Source organism: Juglans regia, chromosome 14 (assembly GCF_001411555.2).
Source record: "Juglans regia cultivar Chandler chromosome 14, Walnut 2.0, whole genome shotgun sequence".
NCBI classification, from domain to species: domain Eukaryota; kingdom Viridiplantae; phylum Streptophyta; class Magnoliopsida; order Fagales; family Juglandaceae; genus Juglans; species Juglans regia.
In genome coordinates, this window is record NC_049914.1 from 2,091,190 (window position 1) to 2,107,115 (window position 15,926).

Sequence of the window (15,926 nt, forward strand, 5' to 3'; positions counted from 1 at the left end):
GCGTGAACAAAGAAGTTCCACTAGGATATTACCCCATCCTAGTGCTTAGGGTCGTGATTGACATGAATAACTTAACTGGCAAACATGACATTTCGTAACGTGACGTAACATGAACATGACATAAACGTGACATAAAAGACAGAAATCTTGATGTAGCGTAACGTGACTTGAACATAAGACGATAGACATGACATACTTTGAAACATAAATGTAACAGACAACATTTCTTAACATGGCATACATGTAACAGGCAACATTTCGTAACATAGTATACTATGTAACAGACAACATTTCTTAACATGGCATAACATGTGACAGTGAATATTACGTGACATGAAATACATGTAATAGATGGCATACTTAACTTAACATGACATACTTGCAATGTATAGCAATACGTGACAGAATATCTTGTGTAACAGATAGATAATTCATGACAGAATAAATTCTGTGTAACAGATAAATATGTAATGACTTAGCATGACACATATGGTAACATGCATACATACAATTTAGTTCCCTTACTTATCACTCATACACATTAAACTGACAGTAAGTTAAAAGCCAACTTACCTCGATCTTCGCGCTTCGAGACAAAACTCAAGTGCGATCACGAGAAACTGAAAGTAGTGATTTCTAAAAATTAGAACTTAATCACCAACAATTAAGAATATGGAGAAATATCAACTTAGAGTAAAATTACCATTTTATCCTCTACATGTTGAAAAATGACCATTTTATCCCTAACTTAAGGATTTTGCATCCTAACTCCAAAAGTCACCAAAATTTACATACTTTATATAAATTTTGTCTTAAGCTCAAATTTCAATTCAGAAAAATTTAAAACTAAACACAACCATTAAAACTCTATAGGACCGAAACTTACAAGGCTATTTCCCTTGATTTTGTTGTAATTTTTTCAAATTTCAAAACTCATGATTAAAGCAAAATTTTTCTTCTACTATACTCATAACATATTCCTAAGAATAATCATGTTTTGAATCATGAACAAAAGTCATCAAAATCACTAAAACCATACTTGAACGTTTTGGTTTTTCTTCTAAGTTCAAAACAAAATTTTGTTTCTAACTTGTTTTAATCAACCTCTTGATCCATGACTTATAAAGATGTGATCTTCAAACCCAAACATCACATGGTTTAAAAAGATGTTCTAAAATAGATCCAAGCATCAAACGCAAGATCACATGGTTAAACATCAACCAAAACATAAATTTAGCCAAGAACATCATCACTTTGGCCTAACTGAATACCTCCTTGCATAAAATTTCATATCTTCGAAACTAACATCAAATATCTTCAAAATAACATTCTAACATGTATATAATATGTTTAGGATCTTCCAATAAAAATATCAAAGCCATTGGAATAAGATTAAACCATAAAAGATTTAAACTTTCTCAAAACAGTTGAGAAACTGTTTTTCCTCTTCCAGTTTCTAAGTTTCTAGACTTAAGAAAATATTTCATCAAAACTTTTAATCATGCAACAAATCCTCAACCAGTAATCATATACACATGTTAACAGTACTCCATAAAAATTTTGGACCAAGATCTACTCATTAGCTTGGTCAAAAAGCTTCGAAACAGGCGTTCAAAAGAGGTACGAAAAACTGTCCGAGAGTATCTTTTGTGTTCTATGAAGGAAAAGTGTAAAGGAGAGTTGCTTTTCGTGGGAAGTGGACTAAAGAGCCTCTTACACAAGTTATGGAAAGTGATAGGACTGAAAGAAATGATGAGTGTTGGCCTTTTCTTCTCATAAAAATCATTCCAAGATCTTTTCTCAAGGTGGAGTGTAAGAGTGAAAGAGTGAGGTGGCCCTTTAGCTTTGTATTTTAAGAACCTTCTAGGCCTTTCTTTGCAAAGATCTGGACAGCCAAGTGGGGGTTCAAAACTTAGCCATGAAGCAATGCTAATGGTAACCAAATTCGTGGGCCTTAATGGGCCTAAACCGAATGGGCCTAAATTTTGGGGTTTAAAGAGGGTTTGGGTTGTTATCAAGTCCAAATCCAATATCACTTGGCCCAATCAATTTTTCAAGGTTAATAAGGTTGGATAATAATGTTCTAACACAAATTTGAAGGATTAATAGCATGTGAAAGTGATTTAATCAAGTGATTAAACACAATGCTAGAAATCGGATTAGAAAATGTTTAGGGGCCAACTTTAGGGTTTTGGGGAAACCGTTTAGGGTTCTGATTTCAACAATATTTTTGGGCTTTCAATTGGATTCCCACCATTTAGGATTTCACTAGGATTGAAATCCTCTTTGGTCTAGCACAATTTGGTTGAGCAGATGAAACAAAGTTTTGCTTAAGTGGCATGATTTCACAGCATGATTCCTTCAAATCCATCAAACGCTCCTCATGGTACCAAGTGTCTAATATTATTCACTAAGTGTGGCTAAGATCTTGCCAAGTGTCCAAATAAAATTTCTCTAATCTAATTTGGACATTCCACACTGTGATTTTGAAACACTGCAATTGATGCGCTTATCGAGGTTACTATTAACTTCGAAAAAGTGAATTATAAACTTAGGACTAAAAATTCATAAATATTCATATTAACCTATAGTGAAAATCGTTTACCAAAATTCAACCTCGAAGTGCCCCTAAAAGTAATTTCATAATTTCCAACAGACGTTTCGTCCGGAATTATGAAAATAAGCTATTGCGCCATAAAATCCTAAATAGTCCACTGGGTCTAATGGCGTAGACCGTAATGCATTCTGACACTTCTAACCACCTCAAATAAAGAAACTCATATTTCTAGCACCATAGTGAGCGATAACACTGACTATATTGACAAACTAAAACCTATGCGATTGGTCGATTCGTAAAAACTTATGGGATTTTTACGAGATTCCTAAAGTCAATAGAAATTCTACCAATGAATTTCTAACGGGCTGTTACACAAAAGACCCAAGCAGAAAACTTAAATCTTACCTAGAGAGAGAGAGAGAGAGAGAGAGAGAGAGCACCTCTAAGATGACCTCTGCGACCGGCGGCGGCAAATGGCAACGGAGAATGGCAACAGTGACTAGGGTTTTCACAGTCGAGAGAAGAGTGTTTTCGTATTTAGTTCAAACTTCAGAGGGTTTTCGTCTTCATTAGTGTTTTTCGATTTTGACGGATTCGACAAGTTGAATTTCTAAAACCCGAAATCATACATTTCACCCGATGAACCCATCTTTCACGTGTTGGGACAATCGGTTCTTTCGGACGGATCGGGCTTACGGCCCATTATGCATAGCTCTAGGTGCTAGAAATATGAGTTTAATTATTTGAGGTAGTTAAAAGTGGCAGAATGTGTTTTGGTCTATGCCATTGGTTCAGTTGATTATTTAGGACTTTATGACGCAATTGTCCATTTTCATAATTCCTGACAAAATGCCTGTTCAAAATTATAAAATTATTTTTAGAAGCATTTCGGGGTTGAATTTCAATAAACGATTTTCACTATAGGTTAATATGAATATTTAGGATTTTTCAGTAATAAGTTTATTATGCATTTCTTTGGAATGAATAGTAATCTCGATAAGTGCACCCACTACAGTGTTTTCAAAATTACAGTGTGAAATGTCCAAATTATGTTAGAGAAGTTTTATTTGGACACTTGATAAGATCTTAGCCACACATAGTGAATAGTATTAGACACTTGACACCATGAGGAACCATTAGATAGATTTGTGAAGGAAATCAAGGTGGAGATCATGCTATCCAAGCAAAACTTTTTTTATTTGATCAGCCAAATTGTGACAGGCCAAAGAAGGTTTCAATCCTAGCGAAACTCTAAATGGTTGGAATCCAATTGAAACCTCAAAAACTTGGTTGAAACTAAAATCCTAAATGATTTCTTAAACCCTAAAGTTGGCCTCCAAACCCTTTTTAATCCGATTTCTAGTATTGTGTTTAATAACTTGATTAAATCACTTTCACATGTTATTAATTAATCAAACCCATGTTATGACATCATTATCCAACCTTTTAAACCTTAGAAATTTGATTGGACCAAGAAAAATTAGATTTGGGCTTGATAGCATCTCAAACTCTAACCAACCCCCTTTAAATCCTAAATTGAAGCCCACTTGGTTGAGGCCCACCAAGGTCCACGAATTTGGCCACCTTGGCAAAACTTCTTGAAGAAGTTTTCTCCCTCACATGACAGGCCATTCACTGCCATTGGCTGCACACAATAGTACCTTAATGTGAATGAGAAATCCACCCCATCAAGCTCCTTATCTCACAGCTGCTGCAGGCAGTCCTTACTCCTCTCTATTCTTCACTTTATGTCATATAGCTACCTCCAATCAAGGGTCATTCAAGCCCATAACTTCTCCCACCAGAAGTCTAAAGTCGTGCAAGACACATTTCACCCCGTTCTTAGAGAAAAATTCTGAAGAGCTCTCTCAGGCAGATTTCTGGGTCTTTTTACATGGAGGTTTTTGACCCATTGTAGGTATTGTCTCACGATGCATCCTTCATAAACGTTGTTCTTCTATGAGTATAGTTTCTGTAGATATCTTATTAGTCTCATTTCATGCTCATTTAATAGGTAAAAATTAGTTTTAACCATAGAAATGTCATTTTGGGCGTGAAACTGGAGAGTATATTATGTTTTAGCATTTTTGACCAAGCTAATGGACATATCTTAGTCCAAAAATTTTATGGAGTGTTTTTAGCATGTATTTATGAATTTTCATTGAGGGTTTTTTACATGAATAAAGCTTTTGATGATAGATTTCTTTAGATCTAGAAACTTGAAAACTAGAAGTAGAAAAACAGTTTTTGCTTGTGAAAGTTTGAATATTTTGTGGTCTAATCTTATTCCAAAGGTTTTGATATTTTTATATGATGATCATAAACCTCTTATATACATGTTAGGATGTTATTTTAAAGATATTTAGTATTAGTTTTAAAGATATGATTTTTCTATGCAAGAGAATTTCGGTTAGGCCTAAGATTTGATGTTGTTGGGTTCGATCCATGTTTTATTGAGTTTTAGCCATGTGATTTTAAGTTTTATGGTTGGATATTCTTTAGGACACATTGGTAAACCATGTGATGTTTTATTTTGAAGATCACATGCCTTTAAGACATGGAGCAAGAGATTGATCAAAGTTAGTAGAGAGAAAAGTTTCTATTTTGGACTAGATGTAAAACCAAAAACTCCAAGTGTTGTTTTGTGATTTTTGGTGACTTGTTTTTTATGATTTAAAGCACGGTTGATCTTAGGATGATGTTATGAATATGTTAGAGCATTGGTATTGGTCTATGCATATCTATATCTAAAGTCATATTTGGATAATATGACCCTAAAATCATCCACATTGGCTTATGCATATCTATAAATTTGGCTACCTATGAACAGTTGTTATCTAAATTTAGATAACAACTATTCACCCTACATATTATATTTTAATAATTAATTCTCTCTCCTCCCACTCTCTCTCACACAATCCTTTCATTTTCTCACTCCTTCAATAACAAAAAAAACATTCACTTGCACATTCATTTTATTACTATAATATATTATATATTTTTTTCATTTTATTATATTTTTAATATATTATTATTAAAAAATTATATTTTTTATTATTATATTTGTATTATTAATGTCAAATGTATGTAGTGGATGTTAATTGTAAAATATATATAAAAAAATAGATTTTAGCAAAAAAGTAATAATAATAAAATAATAATATTTTATTATTATTTTGTTTCAAATATGCATAAGCCAATGTGGGAATTTTGCTTGAATGACAAAGTGGATATGCAAAAGAGGTAATTTTGCATATGCATATGCATAAACCAATGCTAATGCTCTAAGATGTTGTGGAGACAAGGTTATCCATTTAATACAGTAATGCTTATAGCATTTTTCATTTTACTCAATGCCTAGCTCACTTTCAGTTTTTCCTTATCATCCTTGTAAATATGGGATTCATCTTGAGAGAATATTTAACTACATATGAAGAGTAAAATTGCTGCCAGTACATCTAGGAAATTATCAGTAATTAGATGTATGGGAATGAATACTATAACAAAGCATGGAGAATGGGGATAGGGAAGGTAAGTGTTGTGTGAAGCAAGATGTGTTTCTGTTAGTGTAGAGTAATGAATATTGAAAAGTCTAATAATGAAAGTTTATGTGGGTTATGGCTAATTATGGGTTGATGAGAAGGAAATGTGATGGATGTTGAAGATGTTTAAAATAGTTTTATACATCTTTCTCTTGAGTCAAATTGTATGGCAGTGTGTTTCTTCCATAGGGTAGGAATATAGTTGATCGAGAAAGTATAACTAGATTGGGTTCCTTGATAGTATTCTGGTGGGATTACACTATCTGCTTAAATTTCCTACTAGATGGTTGTTTCCACAGAGGAGCCTATATTGCTTGCTGCCTTTGTTGATGGCTGGAGCTTTAGCTAGGCCACAGCTAAGACATTGTGGATAAGCCTCGATTGGAGAACCTAGCTACTGGAGAGGGATCTGTTTTGTGCAACAGTTTCCACGTTGCACATTAACTAGTATATATATATATATATATAATTAAAAATCGTTGTCTTCATTTTTTTTTAAGGAAAAATTGCTTATCTTGAACCATAACGTAAAGGTGGCGGGACCAAGAGGCGTTTTATTCCAAAATAAAGAAATGCATGCGTTTTTTTCTTACGAGCTAAACTAGATGGTATTTTTTAATAATATTAAAATATAAACTGAAATAACTTAATAAGCACTCAATTAATGATCCAACAATTAATCCATTGTAACTCCCAATCTTAATCTCCTAATCTTAATGACTAAATCAATTTAAAAAATCCACTGTTTGAAAACATTAAAATTAAAAGACGTTACAAAAAACTATTTATAAAAAAATACTAACACCAATAAATGTTTCTCTTCATTAGTCAAGTCCTGATACGCCCTATGCAGATGCCTCACCCTATACACCCTATGCATCTCCCTAAGTGTCGACCGCTTCTGTAGTGGGTGCACAAATATGAAATATGGAGTGTCCCTGAGTGTCGACTGCTTCAAACGGTTATATGGTGGATTCAAATGCTAATAGGTAGACGTTCAAACATTATAATATTGTTTTGAACGTTAACCATTCATGTGGCGTTTGAACGTCTAAGGTGTTCAAATAGCAATGGCTGAGTCGACTCATAACAACAACGAGAGACCAGGATGACCATAGAGCCATCCCGGCCTCCATTTCAAAACCTCATTTTCAACCCATTTTGTTGAGGGAAAAATGTGTTAATTGGCATATTCTTGTGAAAACCTATGTAAAGTTGAGTTGTAACAAGTGTTGATGCATTGGTACATCAAAAATATTGAAGTGTGCTCAACATCGCTCGACTGGCACTCGACTGGCGCTCGAGCAGAACCCATCCAGAGAGGTTCGCTCGATGGGCGCTCGACATAGCGCTCGAGCGGAACCTTCCAGAGAGGTTCGCTCGATGGGCGCTCGACTCTGCGCTCGAGCGGAACCAAGACAGAGTGGTTCGCTCGAGGTGAGCTTGACGTAACGCTCGAGCTGAACCCATCCAGAGTGGTTCGCTCGATGTGCGCTCGACTTGGCGCTCGAGCGGAACCAAGACAGAGTGGTTCGCTCGAGGTGAGCTTGACGTGGCGCTCGAGCAGAACTCATCCAGAGTGGTTCGCTCGATGTGCGCTCGACGTGGCGCTCGAGCGGAACCCATCCAGAGACATCCAGAGACGCTCGCTCGACACCTCGCTCGACACCTCGCTCGAGCGGTTTCAGAAGATAACGTGCGCTCGACCTTCGCTCGACACCTCGCTCGAGCCAATGTTCAAAGACAACCTAAAATTCATGTTTTGGGCGCCGTGACTTGCTGGGACTATAAATAGAACAGATCATTTCTGTTGTGTGGTGTGGAAAAACAGAGCAAAACCTTAAGTGTTTCAAGAGCCAAAGAGAGAAACCTATTCCTCACCTTGTGAATCTCTTTTGGACAAACACTAATCCACCACACCACTCTCAAAATCAAACCTCTTTCAAAGTCCATTGAAGTGGACGTTTTGTTGGCCGGAAGGTTCTCGTGGAGCTGCTGTTGATGCAGAGATCGAGAGGTTCTCGTGGAAAGCTATAGAAGGTCGGAGTTCCGACACTACATGCGTGTAGAGATCGAGTGGGTCACTCGTGATGTTGCAAGCCAAGTTTAGGAACTACAAAGGTTTTGTGAGTGTCACTAAATTGGTTGTAATGAACTTTTTTTATAGTGGATTTTAGGTGGTGGCTTACACCCGGAGTGGTTTTAGAATTTGAAGACGTTCTTCAAATGAGTTTCCACTTCGTGACCAAATCATTGTGTTGATTATTTGCATGATTTGTGTCTTCTTTTATTAGCTTCTTGCCATTAAATTTTATTAGTCCACATAATTTGAACTGCACCTATTCACCCCCCCTTTAGGTGTTGTATGGGATAAACCACTGCTTTTTCAATTGGTATCAGAGAGGGTTCACTCCGCTAGGATTCAGTTCCTGAGTGTGTTCCTGTTATAGTGGTTTAAATGGATAAGTCTCAATCTCTCACATCACCACCATATTTTGATGGAAACAACTATGCTTATTGGAAAGTCCGAATGAAAGCGTTTCTAAAGTCTGTAGATGAACGAGTGTGGGTTTCCATAACAAAAGGATGGAGAGAACCAGTTGTTATCATTGAGGGAGTTCAAACTCCCAAAAGTGTGGATAATTATTCTAGGGATGAAATAAGCGAGTGTGGTTGGAATAACAAAGGCCTGAATGCGATTTTCATGGCTGTGTCCCAGGAGGAGTTCAAGCGAATTTCCATGTGTGAAAATTGTAAACAAGCTTGGGACATTCTTGAGGTTACCCATGAAGGTACCAAGGCTGTTAAGAATTCTAAGCTTCAAATGCTAACCACAAGTTTTGAAGAACTTAGAATGAAAGATGATGAAACTTTTGATGCCTTCTATGCCAAACTCAATCATATTGTCAATTCTAGTTTTAATTTAGGGGACAAATCCCTGAGAATAGAATTGTGAGAAAAATTCTCAGATCTCTTCCTGAGAGATTCCGTCCCAAAGTCACTGCCATTGAAGAGAGCAAAGATTTGGACAATATGAGAATTGAAGAGCTGGTGGGCTCTCTACAAACCTATGAGCATACTCTTCCTGTGGATAAGAAAAATAAGTCCATAGCCCTCAACACTATCAATGAGTCATCTGATGAGTCGTCCGATGAGTTGGCTATGAGTGACAAAGAAGTAGCCTTTTATGCTAAAAAATTCAGGAAGATGTTTGTATCTAGAAATAGAAAGAATTGGGGAGATAAGAAGAAAAGGTTTGAGAGAGTTAATGGAAATTCCAGTTCAGGAAAGAAGGAAATGAGCTCTAAAAAATATACTAGAGCCACCAAAGACAGGGTACAATCTGATATTCAGTGTCATGAATGTCATGGTTTTGGGCACATTCGCCTTGAGTGTGCAAATTACAAAAAGGCCATAGAGAAAGCAAAGGGTGTGTCTTTGAATGATAATGATTCTGAGACAAGTGACTCTTCTAAGAGTCCCTCTCCAAAGAAAAATCGCAACTACATGGCATTCACTTCTTCTGTTGGTGGCCAAAGTCATAGAAGTGAATCAACGTCTGAAAATGAGAGTGTATCCGGAAGTGAATCCGGGGATGATGATGAGTTGGAGGAAATCTATGAGAAGTTGTACAAAGAGTGTGTAAAATTGAGGAAACTCAATAAAGCACATATTGAGAATATAGATATTTGCAAAAGAGAAAATGAGGATCTCCAAGGTAAATTGAATGAAGCAAATTGTCTAACCGATCAGTTGCAAAAGAGGAATGTGTCACTCGAGGATAAAGTGAAAATGCAGGGAAGTGAGTTGATTTTGTTAAACGATAAGTTGAAAAATTTGTCTACTGGGAAACAAAAGCTTGACAAAATCCTAAACTCAGGAAAGTCCTTTGGTGACAAGAGAGGTATAGGATATATTGAAGGGAAATCTGATGTGGCTTCAACTTCAAAAATCTCATGCAAAAGGGTAGGAAAAATAATGTTTGTTCCTGCTTCTAATGAGAATGGCAAACCTCAACTTTTGAAAAAGGGTAAGAAACCCTTACATGTGCAAAAGCCTGTCCCACCTCCCAAGAGACAAGGAGCTCGTAACACAAGCCCTATATGTCATCATTGTGGGAAGGTTGGTCATGTTAGACCAGATTGCTTCAAGTTAAAAAATTATCATGCCCCTACTTTCTCTAAAAGTAGGATTGTCTATCCTTCTAAAAAGAGTAAGAAGTTCTTGAATGCTTCCAGGTATGTTTCACCCTCCATGAGACATGAAGTTCACAAGGCAAACCACGTTTGTCACAATTGTGGTAAGATTGGTCACATTCGACCAAACTGTTTTGAGCTTAGGGACCATCCTAAGAGAATTGAAAAGCCCTACTCAAGAAAAGGGCATCAAAACTTGTGGAGCCAAGTCATGGTCTTGACCAAACAAAATGAGATTATCAATGTGAAGTTAGACCAATTGACTACTAGACAGAATGTTGATAAGGTGAATCATCCAAAAGTGAGACAAGTGTGGATGAGAAAGGGGGAGGAGCAGACCAGACATGGTATAGACTGATGGTCATGCATTCATGCATTCTTTTTTGTTGTATAGTTGTTTTTCATTTTTGTTCTGTTTGTTAAAAGCATGTTGTGTGTGTTCCTCAAAAAATCATGAATAATGTTTTGCACTTGCGTGGGATAAAGAGTGTTCGTGATGTCAATTCTGAAAATATTAGGTACTTATATCTTTTGAAAATTGTATCATGTACCGTTATAAGTTACAAAGGTTTAAAACATATGTACTATTTGTAAGTTGTGACCTGCTTCACACACTACACTTCCAGCTCAAACAATTGTTGTTTTGCCACCAGTGAGTTCTTGGGGAGGCAATCAAAGATGTAAGGGAGCTCTACGTGTATACAGAATTGACCACGGGCTAGATGACCTCATGATTATATATCAAAATTCTTCCTATGAAAATTCTCTAAAAATAAAAAAAAAATAAAAATAAAAAAAAAAAGGAAGGAAGAAGAAGAAGAAAAAGAAGAAGAAAAAGAAAAAGGGGTCATATTACTCAATAGGCCAATCCTAATGCATGAATTCAAACAGAACTATTTAGGTCCTAGCAGCATTAGGTTTTACTTTCTGTATCGTGGAAAGGCTCCCCATGCACTTATGGTTTCTTGTTTTAGCCTAACCCCACTCACAATTTTGGTTGAAACTTCTTGATTGAGTTGGGACTCACAAAACACGCATGTTCATCTTACATGTGATACTCTGTTTTTACTACTTGCGTAAATTGTGATAATATGATGCTCTTTTACATTTGATGTGTTTTTCAAGCTTCAAAATTGACTTCATTAATGCTTGAATCACTGGATGAAATTTGAGTTTTGAGAATTTTGGGCTTCCGCTCGAGCGAACTTAACTACCGCTCGAGCGAAAGCGTTTTAAAATGCCCCGCGTGCTTTCTTTTTCCCCAGCCCGCTTCTTTCTCTCTGCGCCGTTTCTTCTTCCCCTTCTTGCGCGACGCTTCTCTCTTCTCTTACCGTGTGTTTTCATTTGATTTCTCTCAAGAAATCCCATTATAATCACGGTAAGTCTCTAATCTTTGATTCTCTCCAATCATTTTCGGTTTTTATCTTGAATTTCTTCATGCATTTTCCATATACATGCATTTCGGAATTTAGGGCTTGATTTGGGGATTCCGAAATGGAGCATTCTTGTTGGTTTGTTTGGTGTTTGAATGGACCTCTTGGTTGTCCATTCCTATTCTCTTTGTATTTAGGAGGGTCTTAGAACCCCCAAGGGGTTTTTCATTTGGTTTGTACTTGGATGCACTCCAAGTGCTCGGTAAAATGCATCAATGAAGTTTGATTTCTTATTTTCATCATGCATTGATACTACATTATCCTCATGGTCATGTTTGTCTATTCTAGTGTTGGGATAGTGTTTGGCATTGAGGCTTGGGACCTCCATTGGGTTTAAAACCCAATCTTGGCTTGGTTGAGTTTGAAGTGCTCAAAAATGCAAAATGGTTTGTTATATTGTGTTAGTGGGCATGTGCATTGTGCATGTGCATTTTGACATAGTTTTAGCAACATTGCATAAGTTTGGCTTGGTTCATAATTAGGCATGTGCATTCATCAAGCTTTGGGCATTTCACATTACCTTTAGCCTTGTCTAACGGTCGTTGATTTTGTCCAGCTTCAATCATGTCTCGAAGGGTTCGTTCACGCCAAAATCCTCCAGCCCCCGCTCAAGCACATTTTCGCAATCCTTATGCAAGAGAACTCTACACTCAAAATTTTTCCACCCGTTCTCTTATTGTTGAGCGGGAAGTTCTCCTTGGTGAGCTTTCTGAGACTGTAATTCCTCGCATTTTTGAGTCTCGCCAGTGGCTCGCCTTGACCACTGGTCATCCCACTCCTTCTGTGGAGTTGGGTAAGGAGTTCTACTCCAATATTGATGCCATCGCTGATGATGGCTCTTTTGAAGTCAGTCTCCGGAACATTGTTTTCCGGGTGACTCCGGGCATGGTTGCGGACTTGCTACATGCCCCGCGAGTGGCTAACCCCACTTATCCATATACACGGACTTCTCCTCCAAGTCCGACTGTCATTGTTCAATGTTTAATCGGTCATTTTTCGAGTTGGGATGGTAAGACACCCATTCTCACCTCTCGTTTTTCACCCGAGTTTCTCATTCTCAGTAGGATAGTCCTTACAAACCTTTATCCTACTGGTCATCAGAGTGATGTAGGTCCTGACCGCGCCACTCTTTTGTATGCATTGATAAATGATGTCTCCATTGATCTGGGGAGTCATCTGTGTCGGGTCATGCTTGGGGCGTTTAATTCCCCGAAACTACGGACTGGCTTGCCTCTCGCCTGCCTCATTACTAGGTTAGCCCTCTCTCAGACTGTTATGCTTCGTCCTAATGAGCCTAGAGTTCCTCTTAAGGCTCCCATTGGGCGTAGGACCATGCAGTTGAGTCGTGCTCACATTTCCCCTCACCCACTGGATGTTGAGCATCCTCCTGCATCTTCCTCTCAGCCATCCACATCTCAGCCTTCGACTTCTCAGCCATCTAGTTCACAGCCTCAGGGCCCGGCAGCGGGATCAGTCGATCCCAGCCTTCAGCAGGTTCTTGAGTACCTTGCCCGGCTTGAAGCTCAGTTTGAAGCCCGATTTGATCATCTTGATGCCAAAGTTGACAGCTTTCAGCAGCTTGTGACTAAACGCTTCGACGATATTGAGGAGCGGCTTGATGAAGAAGATGGCAGTCAATCTGGTGGGGACAGTTGACACCCTTGGAATTTGTGACAAAAAGGGGGAGTATAGATCAAGGGGGAGTATACATTAAGGGGGAGTAGTATAGAGATTTAGGGGGAGTAGCAAGAAAGCTGTTGGGGCAGCTTTGTTTTGTTTTGTGGAGGAGCAGCTATTTTTATTTGTATCACATGCTGCTCATGCTACTATTGTTTGTCTAAATTGAAAAACAATGTATGTTTTAATTCTTAATGAAAAGTCTTTTCTGAGAACTGTGCTACAAGTGTTTATGCTTATGAGATTATTTATTGCATATTGTTATTGGTCCGTTTAACCGTTTGTTAAGTTTGCAGAAATATCTCAATGTGCTCAAGACTTTTTGTCTAAATAATGGGAATCCTGATTTGGGTGTGTTAGGATTAAGTCCTATGTATAGGTTAGAGGTTTTGTCACAGAAATGCCAAAGGGGGAGATTGTTGAGGGAAAAATGTGTTCAATTGGCATATTCTTGTGAAAACCTATGTAAAGTTGAGTTGTAACAAGTGTTGATGCATTGGTACATGAAAAATATTGAAGTGTGCTCAACATGGCTCGACTGGCGCTCGACTGGCGCTCGAGCGGAACCTTCCAGAGAGGTTCGCTCGATGGGCGCTCGACATAGCGCTCGAGCGGAACCTTCCAGAGAGGTTCGCTCGATGGGCGCTCGACATGGCGCTCGAGCGGAATCAAGACAGAGTGGTTCGCTCGAGGTGAGCTTGACGTAACGCTCGAGCTGAACCCATCCAGAGTGGTTCGCTCGATGTGCGCTTGACTTGGCGCTCGAGCGGAACCAAGACAGAGTGGTTCGCTCGATGTGCGCTCGACGTGGCGCTCGAGCGGAACCCATCCAGAGACATCCAGAGACGTTCGCTCGACACCTCGCTCGAGCGGTTTCAGAAGATAACGTGCGCTCGACCTTCGTTCGACACCTCGCTCGAGCCAATGTTCAAAGACAACCTAAAATTCATGCTTTGGGCGCCGTGACTTGCTGGGACTATAAATATAACAGATCATTTCTGTTGTGTGGTGTGGAAAAACAGAGCAAAACCTTAAGTGTTTCAAGAGCCAAAGAGAGAAACCTATTCCTCACCTTGTGAATCTCTTTTGGACAAACACTAATCCACCACACCACTCTCAAAATCAAACCTCTTTCAAAGTCCATTGAAGTGGACGTTTTGTTGGCCGGAAGGTTTCCGGAGCTGCTGTTGATGCAGAGATCGAGAGGTTCTCGTGGAAAGCTATAGAAGGTCGGAGTTCCGACACTACATGCGTGTAGAGATCGAGTGGGTCACTCGTGATGTTGCAAGCCAAGTTTAGGAACTACAAAGGTTTTGTGAGTGTCACTAAATTGGTTGTAATGAACTTTTTCTATAGTGGATTTTAGGTGGTGGCTTACACCCGGAGTGGTTTTAGAATTTGAAGACGTTCTTCAAATGAGTTTCCACTTCGTGACCAAATCATTGTGTTGATTATTTGCATGATTTGTGTCTTCTTTTATTAGCTTCTTGCCATTAAATTTTATTAGTCCACATAATTTGAACTGCACCTATTCACCCCCCCTCTAGGTGTTGTATGGGATAAACCACTGCTTTTTCAGATGCTTATCCCACGGTTTTAAGAATTGCACGGGAAAAATAAGCTATGGTGGCTGACCTGCAGGTAATCAATCAAGGTTCACAGGAGTGGAACATCATCCTTACTTGGGATGCACATGATTGGGAAGTGACTGTTTTGGTAGAATTTCTTAACTTGCTATACAACACTTCTATTGTTGTCACAACGGAAGATATGATGGAATGAAGACTCACTAGGAAAGGAAAATTCTCGGTATGCTCTTTTTATGACTCTATTACTATGCAACAAAGGCACAATTTCTCTTGGAAGAACATATGGAGGACTAAAGCACCTACCAAGGCCACATTTTTTTGTCTAGACAACAGTTATAGGGAATATTATGATCATTGATAATCTTAGAAGACGTGACCTTATAATTATGGACTGGTGCTATTTGTGTAGAAATATTGGTGAAACGGCGGACTATCTACTTTTATATTGTGAGTTTGCTCAAGATATCTGGAATTACTTTTTCAGCAAAATGGGAATAACATGAGAATAAATAAAATTATTTTTTATTAGTGAGATTCACTTTTTTATAAAAGAACTTATATGAGATTTGTCTGTTTAAAATTTGTACTTATCATTACTCAATCATTTAATTATTATTTAATTATTATTTATAAATATACTAAAAGATTCTAAATATCCAAATGGAGTCCAAGGCACCAACTTGGGCCCTTTTACCTCATCCTTCCCCTTACTTTGTAGAAAGGCTGACATTGTGATGGTAGGCCTTGCAAATTTACAGTTCCCAGGCTGAGCTGGGCTTTGAGCACAAGTTTTTTTTGGGGGGTTGCTCAGGAAGCCCGTTTGTTCTCTAGTGCATGATGCTAAAGACCACAGGCATGGTCGACCAGTGAGAGTTGAGTTTTGATGGCATATTTCTTAATAAAAATATTATTCATTGTTTTTTTTTATATTA